General features: G+C 39.8%; 1 long non-coding RNA gene across 1 annotated transcript; it reads right to left on the bottom strand.

Moving 5' to 3' along the window:
- Positions 1–539: 539 nt before the first annotated feature.
- LOC310913345 lies at positions 540–25,963 on the bottom strand. The gene is made up of 2 exons (XR_014590795.1): positions 25,764–25,963; positions 540–851 (listed from the first exon to the last, which is right to left on the bottom strand). It is a non-coding gene; the product is annotated as an uncharacterized lncRNA (long non-coding RNA).
- Between the last annotated feature and the right edge of the window lie 605 nt (positions 25,964–26,568).

Here is a 26,568-nt window from a genome sequence, read left to right on the forward strand (position 1 = left end):
TTCCTTCCCATCCTTTGATTAATATGCAGACAACATTGCTTCACTCTGTGGGCCACCTCAAAATGTCCACTCATATCCACAAAATGCCCATTGAGTTAATTTAGTCCCTGACTTTGTGCTCCATATGTTCTGAGAGGACTCAGGGCAGGAGAGGTGGGGTGTTATGTGGAGTTACTGGGTACCAAAGCAGCTCAGGTCAGGTCACTGCTGCACTTGCACCTCCTTGTAAGCCTTGTGCTCCATTGGTTCAGGTGGTTCCTGCCACTCCAAATTCTGTAACATGCAGCTCAGGTGTTTTGAGGTGCTCCAGCCTTGATTCCTGCACAGACACTGATGCCTCAAGGCATGGATAAACCCATGCTGCAGCAAGGTATCTGTTCCTCAGCACACACTTATCCTTGGGCCACAATCCCTCTGGAGGTACATCTGCTGTAGCACAAATGTAACCATGGCCACAGGTGCTTTGAGATGTACCTGCTCTGGTGTGGACCTATCTGATGCCTTAGAAAGGCTGACCTGAAACAGAGACTGGACAGAGCTCGAGAATAAAGTAGATATTTATTGAAAAGCCTCTAGGGTACACCTTGGGCAGGACAAGAGCCTGACCAAGGCTACACCCAAGATGGACTTATAATGGTCACAAAAATGGACAACCAGTCACGAGGTCTTACACTTAAGTTTTGGTCCATTTGGATAGTGGAGTTTAACTGTCCAGTTATAGCTGCTGGTTGTGAAGTCTCATCCTTCTTGTTTCTCTCTTCAGTCCACTCTTGTTTTTGCTTTTGGGCCTGAAAGTTGTAACTGCTGTCCTTGGTCTTCAGTAGGAAAAGGATTTGTTTTTTCTACCTGGTCTGTGAAGACAGCAAACAATATGAGGCTCAGAACTACACATATAGGCAGCACAGAATCTGAAAAACATGAAAGATAAAACTTAAGGCACCATATCCACAGCCCCAGATGTAGCCTCTATCCCAGTGACAACAGCACAAGGAGTCAGAATATTGTAAGCTACATAGGGAAAGTAGCATGGAAACAAATCTAGACATACATAAAATGCCATGGCTACAATATTTCATCAATGCTATATTCACTATATAACACTATAAAGAAAAATTAAATTCTGTTGACTCATGATCAAGAAAACAAATAGGAGATTTCCCCCATCTCTCTGTTTAGAAGTGTTGGCCCCATTACACTGGGACACTGTGCTCTTCCTCTTGGCTTCCTGCAACAACAATTACCCTTAGTCCCAACCAGTCACGGGCAGGACTCTCACCCCAGATCTATGAGAAATTCTGAGCAAAATGAGAACTTCTGAGAAAAAGAACTTCATCGATGTCCCTTAACAAAAGCAAGGCAGAAATATAAAAGACATTTGTTTCTTTTATGAGAGTTAGGACTGCTGTGGAATGTAGCCCAATTAGATGTGCTAATTTGTACTTAAACCTTCTTCAAGTGTTTACCTGGTGCTTCTACTTTGCAAGGATAGTGGAGCCAGAGGGTCTAAATGTGCACAACTGCAGTTTCCTGCAGTTACTTTACCTGACACAGTCTTGGCAGTGTTATTTCACTTTATTCAGCTTCAATAACAATCATAGATAACAAAGCAGTTGGGTTATGTATTTTATTTTTTGCTGGTTTGTTTGGGGGATTTTTTGAGTTGTTTGTTTGTGATATTTTGGATGGGGTTTTTTGTTTTGGCTTTGGCTTTTTTGGTGGGTTTTTTTGTGGGTTGTTGTTGTTTGGTTGGTTGGTTTTTTTCTGCTTGGTGGTTGTTTCTGTTGTGGTTTTGTGGGCTTCTTTTTGTTTTATAATTTTGCTGTTTTGTTTTAATCTGACTGGGTTACACTGTTCTATAAGCTCTCTAATTTGTTTAAGCACTTCAGCATTATTGGCTCTTCCTTTAAAATTACTTTTTAAGGAGCAAAAGTTAATAAGTGATTTTATATTTGTTATATTACAGGTTTTGGGCTGGGATTTTTGTTTTTTGTTGTTTTTTGTTTGGGTTTAGTTTGTTTTTTGAGAAAGGATTATTTTGGCATGTCAAACTGAAAAAATTTTAATGGAAAGAGCAATGAAAAATTGCCTGTAAAGGACAGCTGAAGAATTAAAGTTCAAACTGTAAAAAATATATTGTGACAGATATTTTCTGGCTGTTAATACTGACTTGATTTAATAACAACACTCTGTGGGGACCTGACAAAACTGTTGATGGAAAGCAGGCAGGGAGGCTGGTGTGACCTGTCTTACCTTCCAGGCTCCTTAGGTCTAAGGATGGACAGCTTTTTGGTTACCAGCCTCATTGGGAAGGGAGCAGTCAAAAGCACTGACAAGCTGTCTGGCTTCCTAGGCTCCTTCTTTGGCCAAGATTCAGTTTCCTGCTCACAAAAGTTTTCAAAAATCTTGGTTGACATTAGTTCTCCTAAGGCAAAATGCTAAAACTGTTCTATTCCATAGAATATTTATAATTTTCTAAGTGTTGATCCAAATCAAAATGTAAATAAGTTGAAAATAGAAAAGGTTCTTTGTGTATCTAATCACACACAGTTCCTCAGACCAGTAATCTAAATAAAGTTATCGTTCAACCACTGAAGTCTGAAAAACATTATTCCCTGTTCACTGTTTGTGATGCCCTGGGTTGTTAAATTGGGCCATGCTGCAGCTAGTAAGAATGTAGGCATTGGTTTTTAATGGGGCTGAGACGCCACTTTGTTATGTAGCTAAAACATTGTCTTCATAGCATAGCTCCAGCTACACACAGGCCACTGAAGAGACCATCTGTGTAAGAGGCGCCAGTGATTCCCATGCTCAGCCAGTGACAATTTTTCTAATGACTTCAGTAAATGTTGAGGATTTCACAAGAAAGAGGAGAAAAATGGTTAAATGTCTGAAAAGACGTACGTGGGAAATGAAGGAAGCTCAAAATGCATACAGCTTAGCTAAGCAGTGACTCAGAGGAATCTGATTGCCATCCTCAGATATTTCAGAGAGGTTAAACACGTGGGTGGGGAGGAACTACTCAGGATAACAAGGGAAAGGAAGCAATATGATTGCAGACAATTTGGATTGAGCTGGAGGCATATTTTCTCAATAGTATGACTGGTTAAACTGTGAAACAATTTGCAAGTGAGATGGTGGTGGTCTCAGCATTTTGGTCACTTACTGCCAGATGGGGAATCCACGTGGTGATGAATAATCCTATTACAGGAATAGATAGACTTGACAGACTTTTTTATTAATTGTTTCTATTATGGCTTCAAGTTTCTGGGATCTCAGGATGGAAAATGTAGAAGCAGATGAAAAAGGTAGAGGCAGGTACATTTTTACTGCTGTTTGTTACTTTAAGAAAGTAGTATCTCTATTTAATCAGTTATTGGTTGGGACAACTTCCAGTATGAGGCCTGGAGAGATTAAGAGCAGCCCTGTTGAGGAGCACTTGGGGGTGCTGGTGAATGAGAGGCTGGACATGACCCAGCAATGTGCACTCACAGCCCAGAAAGGCAATTGTGTCCTGGGATGCATCCAAAGCAGCAGAGGAGAGAAGGGATTCTGCCCCTCTGCTCTGCTCTGGTGAGACCCTACCTGCAGTGCTGCATCAGCTCTTTCTATGCTCTCAGCATAGAAAGGGCATTGACCTGTTGGAGCAAATTCAGAGGGAGCCACCAAGATGATTGGAAGGATGGACCACCTCTGCTGTGAGGAAAAACTGAGAGAATTAGTTTTTTTCCACCTGGGAAGAGAAGTCTTCGGGGAGATCTAATAGCAGCCTTCCAGTACCTGAAGGGAGCCTACAAGAAAGGTGGAGAGGGAGATTTTACAAAGGCATGTAGTGACAGGACAAGGGGGAATGGTTTCAAACTGAAAGAGATTAGGTTTAGATTAGACATTAAGAAAAATCTTTACTGTGAGGGTATTGAGGCAACGGGACTGCTTTCCCAGAGAAGCTGTGAATATCCCATCCCTAGAAATAGAAACATAGAACCATAGGATCATAGAACCATAGAATACTAAATTGGAAGGGACCCATCAGGATCACTGTATCCAAGTCTTAGCCCTGTGCAGGATACCCCAAGAGTCATGCCATGTGCCCAAGAGCATTGTCCAAATGCTTTTTAAACTGTCAGGTTTGGTGCTGTGACCACTTCCCTGCTGTCTTGAGTTGCAATATGTAACCAAAAGTGTGTATTCTATTTTCAATCTGTTGAAACCTTTTGGGGAGGTGTTTTTTCTGTATCTCTTGTATAACCCATTCCTTATAACTCTGGGTGGGAGGGGGCAGGTGCCTTCTGCTAATGGGCTTGTTAAAACCAGGTGGAGCAGTGTTCTTTAGCTCTTCCACAACTCATCCTCCCTCCAGGGGGCTATCTTCTGTTAATGGGCCATTAAGGCTCACCACATGACTGATACAATTACATCATCCCATTGTGAGATGCTCCACCCAGTGGAAGGAACCAACCGTTCCTACCCAGATAAAAACTGGAACAACAGGTGTTCTGGTTTTCCACTGGATTCCAGGTGAAGACTGAACCCATCTCACCGCTACTGGACCTCTTCTACAGCATCATCTGTTACTCCAACAGAACCACATCTGTTACTCCAGGAGGATTTATCTGTTAACACCAACAGGGTGTCAGGTCTCAGGTCAGAGTATTCAGACTCTGTCAGGATTTCTAGGATTTTTGTTTGGTTTTTCTGTACTACTACATTTGTAGTTTTAATATTCCTAGTAAGGAACTGTTATTCCTATTCCCATATCTTTGCCTGAAAGCCTCTAAATGCAAAATTATAATAATTTGGAGGGAGGGGATTTGCATTCTCCAGTCCAAGGGAGGCTCCAGCTTTCCCTGGCAGACACCTGTCCTTCCAAACCAAGACACCTGTGGAGCCTGTCCAAGTGCCCAAACACTCTCTGGGTGATAAACCTTTTCCTGATATCCAACCTAGACCTCCCCTGACTCACTTTCATGCCATTCCCTGAAGTCCCATCTCTTGTCACAAAAGCAGAGACCAGTGCTTACCCCTCCACTTCCCCTCATGAGGAGGGGTGTTTAAGACTAGATTGGATGGAGCTCTGAACAACATGTTCTAGTGGAAGGTTTCTCTGTCTGTAGGAGGAGAGTTGGAACTGGATGATCCTGAAGGCCCTTTCCAACCTCAGCCATTCTGTGATTCTATTATTTCAAATTTTTATCTATATCATTGTTCTTTTTAAAGTCAATCTGTTATTTCACTCCCTCCAATCTAAAATTTTCTTGAATTTAATAGCATACTCAAAATGGAATTAATGGAAGCATAAGCCATGTGTATCTGTTCTTGCTTAAAACTAACAACCATTATGTCAAACTGATAATATTTAAATAGGTTTACAGAATGGTGTAGCTACACCAGCACTAAAAACTATATATGCATATTTTCACTCTGTTCTGTCCTTGGGTAAAGACAGCATTAATGACTTACATTTTTATAGTACTCTCCTGAAAGGAGACCAATTGCTGCACAAACTGGTTTCACAGACAACATACAAGAGACATTTTAGTCATAAGTGTTAGGCTAAGGACTGAAGAGAGCAATAGCATTAGAAGTCTGCGTTTATATGGCTTGGAGAGGAAGATGCCTTCAGATGAAATAGCAACATCATTTAGCCAAGGCTGAGCACATTTCTTACATCAGTAATGGCTTTTGGGACTATGAACAGCACCACTATCTCAGCTTTGCAGGAACAAAGGGGAGATTTTGAACTGCAATGTGTGTTCTATTAAATGTGTACTCCTCAAAAAAAGAAAGCAAGGAAAATACTGCTCCAGCTTAGGATTTGAAAATGGGTGCTTGAAAGTGAATTTCAGATACTGGAATCAAGCTGCTTAAAGAGATAGGATATGTGGTAATGCACAGTAGAGGAAGCGATGCTTAGACAGAGACATGATTTACAACTCAGGCAAGATATGTGTCCTGACATATTTACATTACCTACAACTTTTTCTGACTAATGCAAGAAGAAAGAAAAATCACAATTGCACCGGTGTTTCAACTTTGTGAACCAGCATGTTCCATATGCTCTTCTTTAATTATCCACACCTTTTCTAGCACCTCATCAACCCATCTAAGTCACAGCAGAACATAAAAATGTGAGAGATAGATTTTAAGAATCTGTAAATTTTACTCATGCACTGATATCCCTCTTCAAAAGTCTGATGTCCTTAGTCATGAAAGGCTTTCAAAAGCACCTGCTCTCAAGGTTGGAAAAAATTTATAAGACAAAGTGCGTTTACAGCTCAGCACTTATGAAAATGTGAGAAAATCAGGGCAAAACCTGTCATTTGTATAATTCATGTTAATTGCAATTCACACTGTTGGATAAGTGCTTGATATTAAACAACACAACAAAGATACATGAGACTAATAGAACAGGTTTCCTGGAATAAAAAGTTCCCCAGCAAGAGAGTGAAGGAGATATACTCTGTCCCAGCCTTTTTGTCTCACCTATCCTATAGTACAGAGCAACACAAAAGAGGTCAAGAAACAGAATGAGGACAGAGGTACTGAAAAAAGCATTGAGCTTCCCTGCAAATGTGCAAAAACATGGGGATTGAGTAGTCAGGGGAGAGACAGAAGAGCAGAAATGAGGTAGAGGTGAAGTACAGCTCAGTCAAGTTTCAGCTGATTGTGCAGATTGCAAGTGGAAGTTCAAAGTAAGCAGCCATGGTAAAGAGAGGATTACAATAATTGAAATGAGAGGATGAAAGGTAGAACAAAGATTTTAGAAGTTAGCTCAGAAAGATTGCAACTATATTGGCCCAAATTCCATGCTTTCTAGAAAAAAAAAAAAAAAAAAAAAAAAAAAAAAAAAAAAAAAAGACTTTAGAATCACAGAGTGTCTTGGTTGGAAAAGACCTTGAAGACCATTTAGTTTAAACCCTTCTGTGATGGGCATGGACACTTTGCACTAGATCAGGTTGCTCACAGCCCCATCCAGCCTGGACTCGAACACTTCCAGGGATGGGACAGCCATGAGTTCTTTGGGCAGCCTGTTCCACTCCCTCACCACTCTCATAGTATAGAATTTTTTTCTAACATCTAGTCTCAACCTACACTCTTTTAAAATTTAAAACCATTACCCTTGTCCTTGTAAAATGCCCCCTCTGCAGATTTCTTGTAAGCTCCCTTTTGGAACTGGAAGGCTGCTCTAAGGTCTCCCTGGACTGTCCTTTTCCCAAGGCTGAACAACCCCAGCTCTCTCAGTCTTCCTCAGAGGAAGGAAGAAGTCTTCCTCAGGTGCCCCAGCCCCAGGAGCACCCATGTGGCCTTCCTCTGTACCTCGTCCAACAGATTGATATCCTTGTTATGTCAGGGCAGGATGCAGCACTCCAGGTGGGGTCTCACAAAGGCAGAGAGGAGAGGCAGAAACTTCTCCCTCTACCTGCTGGCAACACTGCTTTGGATGCAGCCCAGGATATGGCTAGTTTTTGGGATATGAGTAAATATTTCTGGGTTGTCCTGACTTCACTTTTTGTACAACAGGTTAAAAAAAGCAAAAGATCTTTGTATTTTGCTAGCCACACTGCTCTTACTCCTTAAAAATAGATTTCTGAATGCTGTGTCCATCAGCCTCTGCATGAAGTTGGCTCCTGATACAGGGAAACTCTTGTTAGGAAATGATTTACAACCTCATGTTATTGGCAGAAGTGATTTGGAATAGCTTATTTACTTCTTTTGTGCCTTGCCCATGGCTCAGGCTCTCCCTGTGATGTCTTTTCAGCTGCAGCCACAGCACATTGCTGCCCACATCAGGCAGCAAGCACTCTCTGAGGATCTGACTGACTGGGTGGAACCAGCCATGTCAGGTTGCCCAATAGCCTTGGCTTTCTAAAGGGCCATGACACAACTGTGCCTGGAGCATCACTTAGATGTAATGCTTTTGATATTTTAACATTTCAAAAGATCAGGCCTAGTGATGTGGTAGAAATGTGGAGGGAAAAGCTGAAGTTTGCCACAGAAAACCACAAGTAACAGGAAAGAGGAGCATCAGCTTTGAATCAGACTTCACAGTGGCTAAAATCTGCAGTGTAACTCCAGTGTGCATTTGGCCCATTGGATAAAAAGTGGTCTGCACTCTGACCTGAATTTCTACCATTTACCTGGATAAAATCGCGCTGTATTGCTTTCTGCCAACTTTTTGTGAGGGAAAGGTGTTTTATTATAACAGGAGCAACATGCAAAGGGTTCTGCTCTGTACTTCTCACCAACAAAAGCCAAAGACAAGCGTGACCCTCTGAGATTTCACACTTTGCAATCAACCAAATGTGAAAAGGGCTGGAAGCCCTCAGCCACAAAAAGAATAAGGAGAAACCTATCTGACAGATGTTTTTGTTGCATAAAGCTTTTCATTTTAGGCTTCCTTTAATCCAATATAGCATCCCATAAAATATATCTCCATTCTACTGTCTCTTTTAAGGGAAGTCTCTTGATGATTTTTTGTTCTCTATTTCTGCTCAATTGGATTGTATCATATTTTTGTTCTCCAAATTTTCTCCTCCTCAGGCTTTCAAGATCATATCTCTATCTAAACCCATCAATCTCTTTTACCTACCCAATGTCTCAAATTCTGTCTTTGAAAAAAAGACAGCAATTCAATCTTTTCAAGTCCTCAGGTCGATGAAAATCTGTACAAATTCACTCCCTGACCCTGGGTATCTTTTGTGTTATCATTCAATTTGCAAAAGATTTCAAGGTGTATAAAATTAGTTTAAATGGTAAATATTACGGTATTTTTGGAAGGTCTAAGCAAAGCAAATATGAATGCTAAAAACCCTAAGAAAAACTAAAGACTTATTTTTGATAGCAGCCCTGCCTGGGATACTGGTGGATTAAAAATTAGACATAAATTAGCAATATGTGATAGCAACCCAGAAAGCAATTCATCCCCTGAGCTGTATCTAGATAAGCAATGATTTTCCCCCTCTACCTCTCTCTCATGAGAATTTATTTTATGATTCCATGACTCTATGAATCATAGAATCAAAATAAAGATATTTGCCAATGATAGAGTCAGCATTACTAAATATCTTAAAGAGTAGGGTTTCTGCTACTCTTTTTCTTAAACTGAGTAGCTGTCTTGTCTTACAAGGTCTAGCTTGGCTCCTTTTAGGGAATCTCATGATTTATGGAAGATGCATGTGAGACAAAGTGGATCATTAATGTATATGTAGTAACAACACCATAGAATAAAAGCATCTCCACTGTTATTAAGCTATGTACCCATTTATCAGCTCTGATTTGTACACAACTATCAGACACTTAGGGATTCCTGGCTGGTATCAGTTTCAAATGGCTGGACCAACTATTACCTGATTTTCAGATAGTTTTTCAACTGATTTCCTATACCAATACAATTGAAGTCAGAAAGTGGCCACTCTAGGGCTTCTCCTTCAATTAGCAGAACCAAAGAGGCAATCAAAAAGTGAAACAGAAGTAACAAAAAAAACCCCCCTAAAACATACAAAAAATGAAGAAATGAAACCCAACACTTTCTCAATTTTTTACTGACTCTCGTAAGAAAAATGCTGGTTTTTTTCTTATCTGAAGTATAACAGGCATTAACAGACAAACAGATTCTTTGAATTTAATTAATGGAAAGCCCTACAGTAAAGGAGAATAACTTCCAGTTGACCCAACATAAGAACAAGCCTTCTTCATGAGCATTTGAGATAAAGCCTTGATGTTCATGCAAATTACTATCTGAATAACAAAAATGTCTTATGCAAATGTATGATGGTAATAGCAAACTTCAAAACAAAACCTCAAAACAAGTTTACTGTGAAACTGTTACAGCTTGTTTTGAATATACAGAATTAAGAAATTTCCATTAAAAATCAAGATGCTTCTCCCCACTCTAGCTATTCTTTACATGCTGGCTGAGGGGTTTTTTTTGGTTTTTTTTTTTTCATTTGCTTTTCCTCTTTTGTTAGACTCAAAATCATAACATTTTAATCTCAAAATACATCTTCAGAAAATGTGTGGCTTTGTTAAAAGTTTTATCAATATGCCTATGTGGGAAAGGATAATCGTTCTCTGCATAAATATTTGGCCTAATACTCTTACATGGTGGAGGCTAGTGCAACTGGGCAAAGGGAGATGGAGGGGAGGATATAACTAAGAACTTCACTCAGAATCTTCTTTTTCTTCCCCTCTCAAACTGAATGTGAACCAAAACATTCTGAATGCACTGAGAGAGCAGTACAGGTTTCTGAAAGGTTTTTCAGGTTTCTGAAAGAGCAGAATCAGCAGTGGCAGATGATGACGGGCAGCTCTTAAATACTTTCCAGTCATCTCAAATGAAAGCATTAGAAGTGTGTGCTTTGGAGCAGTCTGAGATCACAAGATCATTGTTTCATGATGTTTCAGCATCACTAAGTGTCTGAATTTACCAGAGTCACATATTTTTAAGCTTGCTCAAAACTTTTTTCCCTTGAGTTGATGAACGTATCCTGTGACACTGAATCCTTCCTCAAATAGCTTCAGCTTCTGAAGAGTGACATCTCAGTCCTGAACCATTCTCTACAAGAATAAATGCAGATGGACACCTGGGTTCCACTGAGGAACCTGTCACTGGTTTTGGCACAAAAGCAAAATTAATTTGTGCTCTTTCTTCGCTCTGTGCCGTGATAATTTTCTGCCAAATAAATGAAACAAAATCAAATATCAGAAAACCAAACATCATGATAGAAAGACTTTCATCAAATTCTTGGACTGTTTCAAGAACCCATTTCTGAAAGTAGTTTGCCACTATCTGGACACTCAGAAATAACAAAGGCTCTGCATAATAATTTCAACAATTTTGGATGCGTAAGACAGTTTCAGTAGGAGCAAATGAAAAATACTTCTTATCACTATTCCTAACTCCTCTTCACTGATGAGGAACTCAGGCTGTCTGGTTTTATGTGAAGAAGCAAAGTCCTGTTGCAATATAATAAGGAAAAATCTTCCTGGAAAGAAAGACCTGAAAAAAAAAAAAAGCCAAGAAACAACAAACAAACAAACAATATCCCCCAGGAGCAAAACCCCCAAACAAAGAAACAAAAGCACAAGCACAACAAAATATTCAAGTGATTACCATTGCATGTTTTGAAGGGCTTGTGACAAGAACTCCATGTATTATGTTCTTTACTGCTTTTTTCTCCATCAAATAGGATGTTAGACCTGAAAGATGTAGCTGATTTGAAGACTAACTTAAAAAAGAAAAGGTACTATCACCTGCATCTCAAAATGGAAAATGAAAAATATTTGCCTCTGGAAAACATACTTAAAGACTACATTTCAAACTAGTTTCTATGACTACCAGCAATGTGCTTCAGGATGTTTGCTTTAAAATGTCATCATCCTGCCATCGTGTGTCAATTTGAGGTACTGCTCACTGAATGTGCATTTAATTTTGAAATCATGACTCAGTTTTACAACGTGGACATTCTATCACTGGAAAAGCACATGCTGCAATACAAACATCAGTTTTCAAGCACTTGTAATTATAAAATTGCTATTATGCTGAATGAGAATGATTAATGAATATATAAAAAGTGATACAATTACTGGTTTTGCTTCTTTTACTTCGGAACCAATGCTCTATAATATAAAACAGCTGGGAAACCAACAGTTAAACTGATGACATTGGTAACATTAACACTTTAGGTGAAGAAAAAAGAACAATTTCAGTGTTGGACTTTTCCTCCTTTGTCCTAGTCTCATTCAGTTCCAAACCATGCATGCAGAAAGTGGCTCACCTTGCCCTCCACTGCTATATTAAGTCAGCTGTATGAGATATGCCACATCAGATTATTCAGTTTGAGCAGATTACATATAGCACATAATAAGAAAAGGAGGGAAATCTGCTCTTCTTTCTGCTTAGGCTGCAGTACCCAAAATCTCTTTCGGTGTCTGGGTGCATGATTGGGTTCATTTAGGTAAAAAAACCTGTGCTCAACAAAAACAATTCAAAGTATTGTTACACAGCCAACCAGCTTTGTTCACAGATGTTTGTTATACAAATAAATTTGAATTGTGATTTGATTACAGTGTTGATAAGGTGGATGCTGAAGAAAGCACTGTTACAGGCCTGAAAAATAGGGCTGGTAGAACTCTCACAGGTAATCTAGACTAGTCTCCTCCTCTGCCCAGTGCAGGAACAGTTACATGAATATAGTTTTCAACTATCATCCACTCTACCGGTTGTTTGCTAAGCATGTTCCCAAAAAGCTTACTAGTGATGGGGGCTATGCAGTTTTTCCAGAGAAATCTATTTAGTGCTTCCTGGCTCTTACTTTCTTACTTTCAGGATTTTCAACATTTCTTACTGTGATAAATGTGACATTGGGTAAAAATTCGTGATAAAAGAATATAGCAAGATATGTTAGATTGGTGTTAATATAAAAAGGTATAGTCCGTAGAAATTACTCCCCCCCAGGTTTCCACGGTCCTCAGTCCTGAGACAAAGAGAACAGGACAAGGACCATTACGAGAAACAAAGACACTAGCTAACCCGGATAAGAATCGGCATCGCACCCAGACAGAGAAATTGCTCTCTGAACGAAAAAGAAGAATTCTCCGCCAAGGAATACACAGGCGAGATCCATCCGCATGCGAAAAGGATCTTCCTGGAACACGGTCTGCAGAGTCCGACAAATCCGGGAAGCCCATCCAAAAATTATTTGGACTATTTGGACTATCCTGGGCACCTGTTCCGCCTCGGGACATGAAAACCCCTATAAAACCCCGAGCTGCGACCTGCTCTGTGTGGATTTGGGTGACCTGTACCCTGGTGTGCAGACCCCTTGTCCACCCGGCGCGGCGCTGCAAATATCCTATTTTGTGGTTTTCTCTTTTATTGGTGATTGATATCGTGTTATTAATAAATTGTTTCTTTGTTAATCCGATATTTGCCATTGCATTTATAACACAGGATTTTGTTTGTTTTGGTCATGAAGAATCTCTGCAGTCCTGTGTTGTTTATCTCCTCTCCGTGTTCTGCTTTGGTATATTACCATTTAATTCATAAAATATACAGTGTTGCTCTTTAGCTGAAAGCATTTTGTGGGTGCATTTCTATTCTCAGCAATTGAAATGCATTGCATGTGCCAGAATGGCAGCGCTGTTGGAACATAAGTCATATGTTGTTTCCTTTTTTGATCTTCAGAACTATAGTATTGCCCAAAAGCCTACCTTAAGCATCCATGTGTGCATTTTCTGATGTGTAATCATGGTTAAAAAATCACAATACTGAAGATCACACATCTGCCAATATTCATCTGCTTGTGCAAAGTGGGAGGTATGGAATTTCCCCTACAGGTCTGCAAATAAACTTTGCAAAGCTGCAGACTGAGTTGGCCTTTACTCTTTTTAGCATGTGCTACATCATCCATACCTTGATGTGAAATGCTCCTATGAGGCAAAGAACAGCTCACTTTACCAGCCCTGTGTGCCACAAGGTGTCTGGCTCATGGTATGCTTGTGCACTGTGTGTGCAGAAGGTCCCTAGGTCCAAGCCAAAGCATCAGACCACAGATTATCTGTTAGCCCAGTCCCTGGCTCTGTATTAGGATAATTTAACAAACTTCCTTGAAGATATCAGCAGGTCTTGGTCTCATGATCCTAACTTGTTCAGCAGAATTCCCTCATCATCTCTGAAACTTCCAATCAAACAACTAAAGAGAAAATTCTAATGTGGGCCCATAGAGCTAGCCCTCAAACAGATCCAGTCAGCACAAGCACTCACACTCATCTAGAGCCAGTGTTCTGGACTGAACACAGTGTGACTTTAAGCCAAATCATGGTAGAACATCTACCCTCAACCCTGACCTTCTCTGAGAGCATTTAGTACTCCTACCTGTAGGTATTATTGATCATGACTGGGGGCAGGAGACTCAGAAAATTCTTTAAAATGCATTCAGGGTAGGAATGCAAGGAGATGAAGCCCTCCTCAATGAGGTCCTGGAGAACTGTGCTGGGAAGCCACAGCTCCAACAACTGACCCAGGGCATTCTCAATACAGTATCTGAAGGAAGGCATCAGAAGGAATCAGGGATACAAACAGCAACATTTCCAGACTTCTCCTTGTCCTCCACCACATACAACAATACCATTCATTGAGTTGATTGGATCAATTCATAGATGATTAACAGTTACTCTGAGGAAGAGCATTATCTGAGCCAGTAGAGGGCAGAAAGCATAATGGGAAACTGGTAGCTACTGAGTGAAAAAAATCGTTTTGCTGAAGGTGGAAGTTGGCTTTGAGTGCATAGGCCTTTTCTAAGAAAATACACACCTGAAAAGACAATATAAGGTTTCCACCACAGCATCCAGGAGCAACGTTTTGGGCCAAATCTCCAAAGCAAGAACAGCAATCCTCTGCATCAGTAGATGCTGACCCAGCCTCAAGGCCTGCCTTCAACACTTACTGCCTGAACTGCCCTGAGACAGTAAAACACCCTCAACAACTCCCAGCATGCTAACAAGCTGCACAAGCACGGTGGAACTGGCTGTGAATAATGGGTTGAATTATATTCAGGAAATATATTCTTACAACTAACATAAACACCCTCTGCCAAAAAAACAAAACAAAACAAAACAAAACAAAAAAAAAAAAAAAAAAAAAAAAAAAAAAAAAAAAAAAAAAAAAAAAACACCCCACCCAAACCAACAAATCCCAAATTAGTCTGGAATCTTTGGAGAGCAATAAAAATGTCTACAGCTTTGAGACTGCTCTTAACTTCTTCTAGAGAACAGGAAAACAATTTCCTGTAGGCATAATCCATGTTTGAGAAAATAGTTTGAAGTGAATTTTTGTTTCCAGTTTACTGGAAATCTTCAAATATCTGTGAGAAAACCAGCCTCACAGCCTCAGCTCAGTGGCACCAGTGAGCTGCCTCAACCCCCTACAGTCCAAGCCTTCCTGGTAAGCTTAGCAAGCAACATGAACTTTTTTTTTTTATCTACAGCAACATACCCTTACTGCTGGAACTACAAAACACTTCCAACCTTAATCCAAATTAAAAACACCCAGATATTTTGATTTTTATCTTGAGGGATAACACAGACAAAAAAAGAAAAAGTCACCTATACATTCTGAATTCAAGCTGAAATGTGAAGCTCCTATCTCACATGCAATTAGTGCTGTCTGAAATACACATTAGCGCTTTTTTTTTTGCTTTTGAAGCTCACAGATTATCTTTGTTGCAATTTATCCTTTACTCCAGAGATATGCCATTCTGTGAGGTAATACACATAAACTTTATTTAATCAGCTGCACAACTCCCACTGTACGAGCTAAAATTCCACTGAGAAAAACAAAACCAAACCAAACACCCAAACCTGCCATAGTTCTACAGCGAATCATCAACAATTTCCAGTAAAGCAATCAAGGAACAAAAAAACATTTGACCTTTGTGGGTGAAAACACCAAACTTTTTGAACAGAGAATGGCATCACTCTCTGTTTCTCTGCAACTGCTTGAACAATGTTATCCCTACTCTCTGACCTGCTAAGTCTTATTTGATTTTCTTCTGGCTCTGTGTTATTTTTCCTTCTCTGTTAATAGGAAGTTTAAGGTGTTTGTTTCTGGAATCATATTTAAATGTGGTTTTGTTGGCACTCTTACTTGAGCCTGATGCATGCTGACAGCTACTATTTGTTATTTCAATCCTCACAGTAGTTCATATTGCTTTAGTTTGTGGCGTGGTTTGACCCTTGCTGGATTTCTGTGTGCCCACCAAGCTACTCTAACATTTCCCTCCTCAGACAGACAGGGAAAAGAATACATAACAAAAGGTTCATGAGTCAAGAAAAGGGCAGGGAGAAATCACTCACCAGTTACTCTCACGGGCAGAACACACTTGATTTAGGGAAATTGGTCTCATTTATTACTAATCAAAATCAGAATAGAATAATGAGCAGTAAAATAGAACTTAGAAGCACCTTTGCCACATCCCTCCCTCTTTCCTGGGCTAAACTTTATTCCCAATTCTCTACTTGCTCCCTACCAACAGTGCAGGGAGAGAAGGAATTGGTGTTACAGTCAGTTCATCACATTTTGGTTTTGCCACTGTTTCCTCCTCAGGGAGAGGACTCCACCCCCTGCTCCAGTATGAGATCTTTCCAATGGTTGACAGTCCTCCACACACTTCTCCACTGTGAGCCCTTCTGTCAGGCCACAGCTCTTCACAAACTGCCCCCATGTGGGTCCCTTTCCACAGGGTGCAGTCCTTCAAGAACAGCCTGCTCCAAGAATGGGTCCTGTGAGATCACGAGTCCTGCCAGCAAACCTGCTCCACATGGGTTCCTCTCTCAAGGGGTCCACAGATCCTGCCAGAAGCCTGTTCCAGCACAGGCTTCCCACAGGGTCACAGCCACCTTCAGGAATCCACCTGCTGTGGCATGGGGTCCCCCACAGCCTGCAGGTGCATCTCTGCTCCACTGTGGACCTCCATGTTTTGAGTACACTGGAGACACAGCACATTGGAAGGCAGAGAGGGGAGGGCAATACTTGCACAGTCTGAAATCTGGAGAACCAAAGAGACTTTTACAGATATCCACAAGCTGTAAAGCCAGAAGACTTCTTGGTGACAAAGTCGTTACACCCTGCAGCTATGGACTGTGTTCACTTGAAACTCAAAAAGAAGAGAAGATAATCATTTGAAGGAATGCTCTGATACATGACTTTTTATTCATATTCACTGAGAGAAGATGAATTTAAAGGGAACTCAGAACTCCCTTTGGAGACCACAAACCATGAACAAACAAAAACTACTGAAATTCCAGGCTTATTGAGGTCAGATAAAACTGGTCTACCATCGCATGCACGTATCTACAAGAAATTGGAGAAACAAACTCCTCTGATTTACTTAGATAATTTGGGGGTTTTGCCTGAAAGACTAAATAATGTACTTACATACAAATAATGCAAAATCAAACCCAGTGAATAAGCCCATCACACTGCACTTGAATACACTGTGCAAGACATGCACAGCAATATAGAGGAACATGGTCTGGGCATCATCAGCATCCTACTAATTTTTGCTGCCATAGCATCTCTGATACTTGGAGCATAACACAGATAAAGTTCAGAAACTCTCATGTACATTAAGGAAATAAGGATGGAAATTATTGATTTTGTGAAAACACCATTTCCCAGACACTCTACAAGAATTACTGCAAGTGTAGCTTTTCTTGTTGCTGGGATAATTTCTGTTATAGTAGTTGACATAAAGAATAATTTATGAGAGTTATAATATGCATACATGAGTGCAGTTGTATAACAGCATTTGCTGAGCATTTTCCTTTGTTGTGCTAATGGAGTTTTTTGCTTTCTTCTATTTTCATTGTCAAGTCACTCAGCTAAGACAGTCACAGCAGTCATTTACAGAGACTAAGTTTACACAGCAGTATGTATCATGCAAAGAATCCTATCTAGTGACAGCTGCAAGGGGAATTTCTGTAAGCAAAATGCAATCAGTGAATAGAAACATGCCCAGAAATTCAAGCAATAATGGTTACGGTTTCTCTGTGATTTACAGTGACCTATTTTATTTCTGATTATAGTTGCTTAGAGAGCAGTTTCAAAGTTACTGATGCTGTCACCTGGTGCTTCCAGCCTCAGGGTGCTCCTAGAGCACTCCTCACACCAGCACAGAACAGGTCTGCAGATCTCTGTGGGGGTTTAGGATGCATTTCTTGCTTTGTCCTTTGTGGCAAAAAGCCAGTTTCAACACTAATGCTTCCAGGATAAGCTATGCAAAGATTTGGTGACCGTCATAACAGCAGTCTATCTGTGCCTGTCTGAGAGGTGATGACCAGGACATGCTGTCCTGAATGACGAGTGATGCTCAGTACCCCCTGGCTTCTCTCTCCAAAGTTATTTTGTGCTAGACCTTCAAACTCTGCTGTCAGTGGTTGAGTTTTGTTCTGCCAGCAGGAAAATTACTGCGTAGTACTTAGACTGCTGCACAGTCCCAGCGGTGCCAAGGGCCCTACAGTCTTTTTGCCAGGTTGATGGATAATGGCAATGTAAGTGAGAGGGAGTCTTGCCACTGCTCAGTTTTAGGTAACTCAGAGCCTACTGCCTGCTCTAGGAGGCTGGTCTTCTCCTAATGTTAATATAGAGGGGGCAAATCTTTCCAAAATGCAATCCAGAAGAGGAGCCAAAATTAAATACATAGAAGTGCTTATGCCCCTGCCAGTTTGTAGACTTTGTAGAGAAGTCTACAGTATTTTACCTTCACCAACACCTTTGTGTCTGAGGTAACACTGAGTCATTCTGAGAGAGTGCTGGCCTTTTTTGGGAATGAAATGAGGCCCTTGTTCTAACAACATCTTGCAGTTGCATATTCCCTCCAAAACCAGCCTTATCTGCCTTGCATCCAAATATCCAAGTCTCCAGATGTAATGCTTCCACTCATATTCTCCAGTACTCATAACTATATGTACATATATATATATATATGTGGGATGAATATTCAACACTGTAATCTTGGCATTCCCCAGACTAGTTTAAGGATGACAAATATAACTTTTGATCACACTCTGTTCATGAGGAAAAGTTAGAACAGCTGCTGCTATTTCAGTTCTCACAGGCATGGAGTTAAATTACCTACAAATAGACACAACAAGTCTAACCCAGAAGGCAGAGAGCCCTGGGAGGTGTGCTCTCCCAGACACACACCTTGTGTGTGTCTCCCCACAGACACAAGGGCTTCCAAAGGGATACCTGGAAGACAACCTAAAAGCTGCCCTCTGTAGTGCTTACATGAGGGGAAACATCTCCCTCTCACCCCTTTGGAGTTCAAACAAAAGCTTCTGGAGCACCTTCATGATTTTTGTTTGTTGTTTTGTTTCATGCATCTTTAAGCTCTAAAGAAGTAGAGATGAAAACCTTATCCAAGAAGATTATTTGACTGTATAAAGAACTCAAGGTCAAAATAGGTTGAAATACATAAACCTTGCTGTAACAATTTTGAAATATGATTCATACAGGTTAAAGAATGGGAAAACAAAACACATTTATCTTGGCATTTAGAGTTTTATTCTGTTCCCCCAGTTTCCTTGACAAATCTCCTGATCCGACCTCATAAACTTCAAGTATGCATCTGCATAACAATAGTAGCTAAACTCCAGCAGCTGGCCAAAGAAATAAATATTCTTCCACAGAGACAGTGAGCTAATTTTTAATGGTATGTGGGATATTTTATTTCTGAAAAAGTAATTTATTTTGTTAGCAAAAAAATGAAGGTAAGCTCTTAGAAATACCTGCATAAACCTACCTTCTCACTTCTGCCCTTTTCTGTTTTCCCACTAGCTTCTCTCCCAGCAGAAACATCTCATGATTTATACAGCCAGCCGCACCATAGGCAATGCAAAATTAATTGCAATAGAGGACTAGAGAAAAATCTAACAAAGGAAGTAGACAGGATTCTTTGGACAAAACTAAAGCAGGCAACAGTTTTAGAAAAGAGCAAATTATAAACAAAAAATTACTATTCTGTAAGACAAAAAAAAGGACAAGCCTTTTTGGACAACTGAAAGAAAAAAAATATTTGCTCAAAAATAATTTGTGTCTTGAAGAAATTATTAATCATAGAGAATCGGACAGTAAAAATGAAAGAAACTTATGAGGTCATCAAGCTTATTTCCTTGATTCCTTGGTATTTGGAACTGTTAGCTCTTTCAGCACAAGAACTGTCTTTGAGATGTATTTCTACAATTTTCTCTGCTAGAGGTGTTCAGGCAACACATAGGAATAAAATTAAAGAGAGATCCTAAACTAAGCTAAAGATTTTATCCCAGGTGAGATTTAATTTAGTGTTGCATATGTTCCACCAGGCAGTTCAGAATAAATATAACAATTAAGGTAACAATCTTTTCTCCAGTTTTACACCCCAATTGTAATATTATTGTTCTAATTACTGTCAATTTGCATCACCCTACATGGACTGCTAAAGAGTGACCTTCAGCTTGTCATTTTTGCAGATCGCTGAAAGAGCTCGATTGCAAAGGTAAGAATGTGCGTTCCTCAGTACACAGCTCCTATTTTCCCATATTTCTTTGAGATGACAGCAGGTACCTCAACCTGGAAAGATGAACAGGAATACAATTCATACAAATGCCAACCAGGTATTGCTTCAGCACTTTTCTGCAGCATGAGTGTTAAGAGCCATGCATTGTAAATAGTCTGCAACTCACTGGACTGTGAAACTACTTGAAAAGCAAACCTTGAAATTTTGCTTATGAAGCATTTACACAGATAAATTTAATTTTGTATGTCTTTCAGGTAACAAGAAACGTACATTAAAGTTTTGAAACAATGGCAAGTGCAGAGGAAATGACAAAATCAATTCTTATTGACAGTTTTCTATCCATCCTAATTCTCTGCTCCTTTTAGGTCTATTTTTCCATTTTGTGGAGATTGATATTTAGAAAATAACTTCAAGCTTTAATTCTATAGAATATATAGACAGCACAGACTGTTCTCAGGGATGGAGTTATTCTGTCAGGAAAGACATCAATGGTTGGTTTAAAGTGTTTAAACATTGCCCATATTTATTCATGCAGCAGAGAAGAGAATGCAGCAACATAAATACTTGCATAAACATAAATCAGTGGAGACATGATTTTTTTTTTTTTTTTTTAAAAAAAGCAATCTTATGAGGCGGGTACTTTTTTGTTTTACCTGTTGTTTTCTACTCTTTAATCAAAGAATGCATTCCAGAAATCTATATTAGATTCTGATCCTGCAAATACTTGCACTATGTTTAAGGTCAAGCACCTTGTTCCACTGATTAGTCAACTTAGTTCTGTGTAGAATGAAATTGCACAATGGGAATCCTTCCCAATGCTCATCTTGCTGTTCTCTCAGGTGCTGATACTGAGATGGGACAAAACCAATTGCAATACAGCTCCAAGTCAGGATGCTCCCACTGGAGGTCAAGAAAGAAAATAATTTTTGTTCTTATGAGTAAAAGCAAAATTAACTTAAAAGTACTCTTAAATAATACTACTCTTTTAGACCCGACCCCCCTCCTCCCCAAGTCTTATTACAGAAGATGAGAAAAGAAGACTTTGTGTTTCTTGTTTATCTTGGTGTCCTAAATTGATCACTATCTCAAAAATCATGGGGAAATTTTATAAGAACCTAAAAAAGTTCTCTTACAGAATGAACTGCTTTTAAAAGTTGCACACTCTGTAGTTTAAGGAAACTGGACCAGAGTGATCAGATAAAAAAGACATATGTACTAATACCCTGATTCCAGAGGCAATGAGCTGGAATATAGTTTCTGACTCTTTGACATCCAAGTATCATTCTAAAAAATGCATGACCTTTAATTAAGAGGAGGCAAATGTGTTTAAATTTACTACATAATCATCCAAAAGTTCTCAGTCTGAAAATAAAAAAATTAAAAATCGCTACTCTGAAAGTGTCCAGGCAAAAATATATCAATCATACATTCCAAGTTTGACAGAAACAGTGGCTCCCTAAATCACTACATGAAAAACAGTTCTTGTTTTGACACTACAAAAGTCAAACCAGTGTTCATATATGAAAATTTCTTTCTCCTTTGTCTGACTTACATAGACATAAAAATATATGTCACTGAGCTGCCTAATCCCCAGCCTGCTTAAATCTACCATGTTTTTTTCTTGAGCCTCCTTGGTTCAGACTTCCAAAGGATTATTCTAAGAGGTAATAAAAGATGTCATATTCCCCATCCTTATTTGTTCCCTAGATGATGACCATTACATTATGGCATTGAAAAAACTGTGTAACACCACAATGCTTTGATAAATAGGTAGAGCTAAAAATTCAGTCGAACAAGTTTTGTTCTGCATTACTGCTAATATATAAAATACATCCTGAGCAGTCATGCTCTTACCTGTGCAGAATATTAAGAAATATTTTACTGGGTTTTCCTGGGATGGAAAAGCAGCTGGTCTGGGGCTGGGTTTTGGATTTGTGGTAAAAGCAGTGTTCACAGTGCTTTGGCTGTGGCTGAATGGTGCTTGCACAGAGCTAAGGTTTTTGTGCTTCTCATGCTGCCCTGACAGCGAGCAGGCTGGTGGTGGGCACAAGTCAGAGAGGATCCAGACAGAACAATTGACCCTGACTGGCCAAAGGGATACCCCATACCATATATGATGTTATGGGTTTGTCTTCCCAAGTCACTGTTACACATGATGGAGCCCTGCTTTCCTGGAGATGGCTGAACATCTGAGGGCCCATGGGAAGTGGGAAATGAACTCCTTGTTTTTCTTTTCTTTTGGACATAACTTTAGCTTTACCTCTTAGTCGGTCCTCACCTCAATTCACATTTTAACCTCACCTTGAATACGGTGTGTAGTTTTGGTCAACACAATAGAAGATATTAAGCTACTATAGAGTGTCCAAAGGAGGGCAATAAAGATGGTGAAGGTCCTTGAGGGGAGGCTAAAGAGAAGCAGCTGAGGTCACTTGGTCTGATCAGCCTGGAGGAGACTGAGAGAAGACCTCATTGCAGTCTGCAACTTCTTTGTGAGGGAAAGAGGAGGGACAGACACTGATCTGTTCTCTGGGGTGACCAGTGACAGGACCCAAGGAAATGGCCTGAAGTTGTCTCAGGGGAGGTTTAGTTTGGGTATTAGAGGGTGGTTGGGCACTGGATCAGGCTCCCCAGGGAAGTGGTCACAGCACCAAGTCTGGCAGACTAAAAGAAGCATTTAAACAATGCTCTTGGGAATATGATGTGACTCTTGGGGCAGTCCTTTGCAGAGCCAGGAGCTGGACTCAAGGATCCCTGTGGTCCCTTCTAACTCAGTTATTCTGTGATTCTCACTCTTATTGTGGAGGAGCACATGAGCTCCTGGATGGGACTTGGCTGCCTGCTGACATCAAACCGTGACAAATATTCACATTACAGTGATGCTTGAGCTTTTTCTTCATCATCCTGGTAAAGATCCATACTCACAGGTATTCCAGCTCCTGACTCACAGAAGAGTTGAGTCATATTGGAAACTAGATACCATTTAAAATCTGAGCCTTGGGCTCTTACTACTTCATATATAAACCAATAAAATCTGAGGACAGCAGATACTTTGTTAATTGAAATTTTGGGTTCAAAAACTTTTAAAATTTATATAAGCAAGATAGAAATGCTTATTTTGATCTCCAGGTGAAGTAATTAAAAAAAACCCTATTCCTTCTCCTAAGTATTTGGCATATCCATCCTGAAAAATACTCACAGATATTCTGACTTTAAAAGCCACCCAAAGACAGAAACGGTACTTTGTTTTGCTGCTCCCTTCAAGAAAATCTTTGATGTTTATTCTAACAAGGCTGTAATAGTCTTGCTGAAATCATGCTGACTGGAGAATGCAAACAGTGAAGCTGTACTTGTTGGAGACTCACAAGAGCTGAACAGAAAACATTCAAAATGGAAAAAAGGCAATTTTAAAGTTGTATCTTGAAGTAAAAGATGAAACTTATGTACTTAAAGACTAAATTTGAGAAAAAAAGTTAAATTACTGACATAAAGAACTGTGAAATGGACAAATCAGGGCACTGGATTCCTACAGTGTGTAAAAAAATAATGGGTAAGATTTTTGAGAGAGTAAGTCTCATGAGCTTGAAATTAAGTTCTGATATGTAGTTTTAATCCACAGTGAAAGTTATCTTATGCTTTTCAAAGCAATAAGCATAATTCATATGTAAACAGAAGGTAATGAAGAGGAGTGATATTGGTTTGACCCACACCGCTTTGAATCAGAAGTGCTAAAAGTGACCTTAAAAAGAAACAAACAGCAACAAATCAGACAAGTAAAACAAAACAAAACAACAACAACAAAAAAACCAACAACACAACAACAACAACAAAAAACCTCAACAAAAAAACCCAAAACAAACAAGCAAACACCACAAATAAACAAAACCACACAAAAATGACCCAGAGACAGAAATATTCCCAGATGAGAGCTGGACAAGGCTCTCACAATACTGTCCAAAGCAATATGCAATGTACAATTGAGTTTAAAAAAAAAAAAAAAAAAAAAAAAAAAACAAACAACAAAATCCAGGCCAAACCTAGATACCACCTTGCTAGTAGAAAGAAAAAGTGCTGCAGTTTGAAAACAAACAAACCCTCACAAAAATAAATTTAAAAAACTGACAGTAACAAGTTATATGCCTACTGGCAAATATTAAACAGCATCAAGAAATTTTTCTATGAAATAGAAATCAATTTTCTGAATGTTTTGCCATTAGGAAAGTCACAAACATTATTTTGACTTGGACCAACTAACACCTTCACAAACAATTTACAAGCACCTCCCAGAAGTTAGCTCCTACCATGATTATTCCCCGTACATAGATTGGATGCAATCATCCTTTTTTTTGGAAGTTAAACTAGTTTAACAGTTGAACACGGACTATTCTGTGCTAGTTGGTCTTAGAGAACATTCCCAGACGTGTTTATTTTATGAATACCAACATAAGCAAATATTACAAGCTATGGGTAGCTGAAGCTGAAATTATTACAAGAATGTGACCTGCAGAGATTTAAAAGCCACTGATAAACAACAGGAGCATATGAACTGATAAGCTGTCCAAGCGATGGAAGAGAGCAGAGGGACTCTAAAAAAATGTTTTCTCCTGCAAGAACAACTTCTTGGCAAAGCATACATTTACCTACAATATTCATTTTGTCACTGCAGCTAAAAGGCAACAGAATAAGGCTGTATTTATGGAAATAGAAGGGAAAAATTAAAAGTCTCCTAAGGACCAAAAAGTGATTTGGTACTTATCATATGGAAGAAAGGCACTACAATGCTCTTGAAAATGCTTAGAAAAATACCTCATTTTTCCTTTTATTAAATTATTATTGTATTATTTCTACTCTCCTTCTTACATATGGAATATTTTTTTCCATATGTGCTTAATTCCTGAGCAATTTCTATCCTGAGTGACTAGGAAATATGTGTGTATGAAATTGCACAAATTGCCAAGCAATATCTCTGCTTAGTAAAGTTTCAGGACAGCTTCCTCTGTTAGAGACATTGGCTCTATTTAGAGTAGACTAGTGAAACATAAACAGCACAACATATTTACTTAGAACATCAAAGAGGTCCTGCTTGTGATGATGGCAGTCTAGCCTTGTCTTTCAGATTGCTGAAGGCTATTGGCAGAAAAAAGAGGGTTCTGGAACGTAGGTAGAAATTAGGTTGAATCAGTCAGATTAAAGAGGAAACAGGACTAGTTCCGTTTCCAGTGGCACATTTACTCTGTGATGTCAGCAGCTGAGCCCAGAAACAAGATCTCATGTCTTTGATGTTGATTAAAAAGTTTACTCTACAGATCTCAAAGCTCCAGACAGCAAATGATGGGATTCAGTGTTTCAGGTATGAGTTATGTCTAGCACACATCTGGGCCAAGTCACCATAGGATCCTTCCACAGCCCTGCAGAGAACTAGGCAGGAACAGGTCAGGGACTGCCTCATTACCTCCTGAAGGAGATACCTTTTATACAATTAGATAAACTGTACTTGAATTTCCACTGGTGGGACTCTGCTGGGAACCAAGACAACCAGACAATTAAAGTTAGGTGAGCTCAGCCAGAGTAATGGTGTGGAGGGTCACTCCAGTGCACCCTGACGGAAGGCACATGTGTTCTAGTCAAGAGGACCATGTGCTCAGAACGCTTCAATAAAAATTTCAGGGGGCTTGAAATTTCAGGACTATGTTATGTAGAAGTCTTTCATACCTTTTCTATGTAGCAATCCTATGGGCAGCTCCCCACAGCTCTGGCTCTCTCTCCTTCTCTCGTCCTTCTGCAGTCCTGGCTCGCTGCTTCCTGTCCCTGGCACAGCTGCCTAACCCTGTCTGTCCCTTGTACAGTATCTTACCTTATCTGTCCCTCACACAACCTCCTGCCCCTTCCTCCTCACAGCACAGCCAGCAGACTCCAAGTGACTCTCTATCAACTAAGTCACTCTTTTATCACACCCAGCTGTGAGGGCAAGGCTGGTCCCACTCTTTGCTAATTAACACAGCTGCAATATACTGGAGGCAAGATTGCCTTTAGCACTATCTCCATCTGTCTTACCACACAAACACACACACCCCAGCCCAGCTGAGCCCAGGGCAGAACATGCTACATACTGCCCAGAAACAACATGAGTTAGGCACATTGCTTCTTAGCACAGGCTTACTTTAACTAGTACTAACCTAAAGCCCCTAGCCTGTTAGGCAGATAGTCTGATAATCCTGATCAGTACGAGCACTGGAAGCTGCAGGAACCTCAAGCAGTTTCGGACATTTGGAAAACAAAAATATTCATGGCTTTATGAAGGGTATGTGTAGAGATGCATTTCCCACACCCAGCAAGTGTTTTCCATATAGGGAAAATTTTAAGACTCACCCCTTAAGGTAAAGAACCCAGAAACTTCCATACTCTGTTAGCAGAGATTGGCTCAGCGCCAGGACAAGAACATGGATTGAGCTCTGAGAATGTAATTCAAAGCCTAGAACATTCAGTAATTAGGAAGGAGCACAAAAGGAAGTAAGAG

Source organism: Zosterops lateralis, assembly GCF_965231275.1.
Source record: "Zosterops lateralis genome assembly, chromosome: 1".
NCBI lineage: Eukaryota > Metazoa > Chordata > Aves > Passeriformes > Zosteropidae > Zosterops > Zosterops lateralis.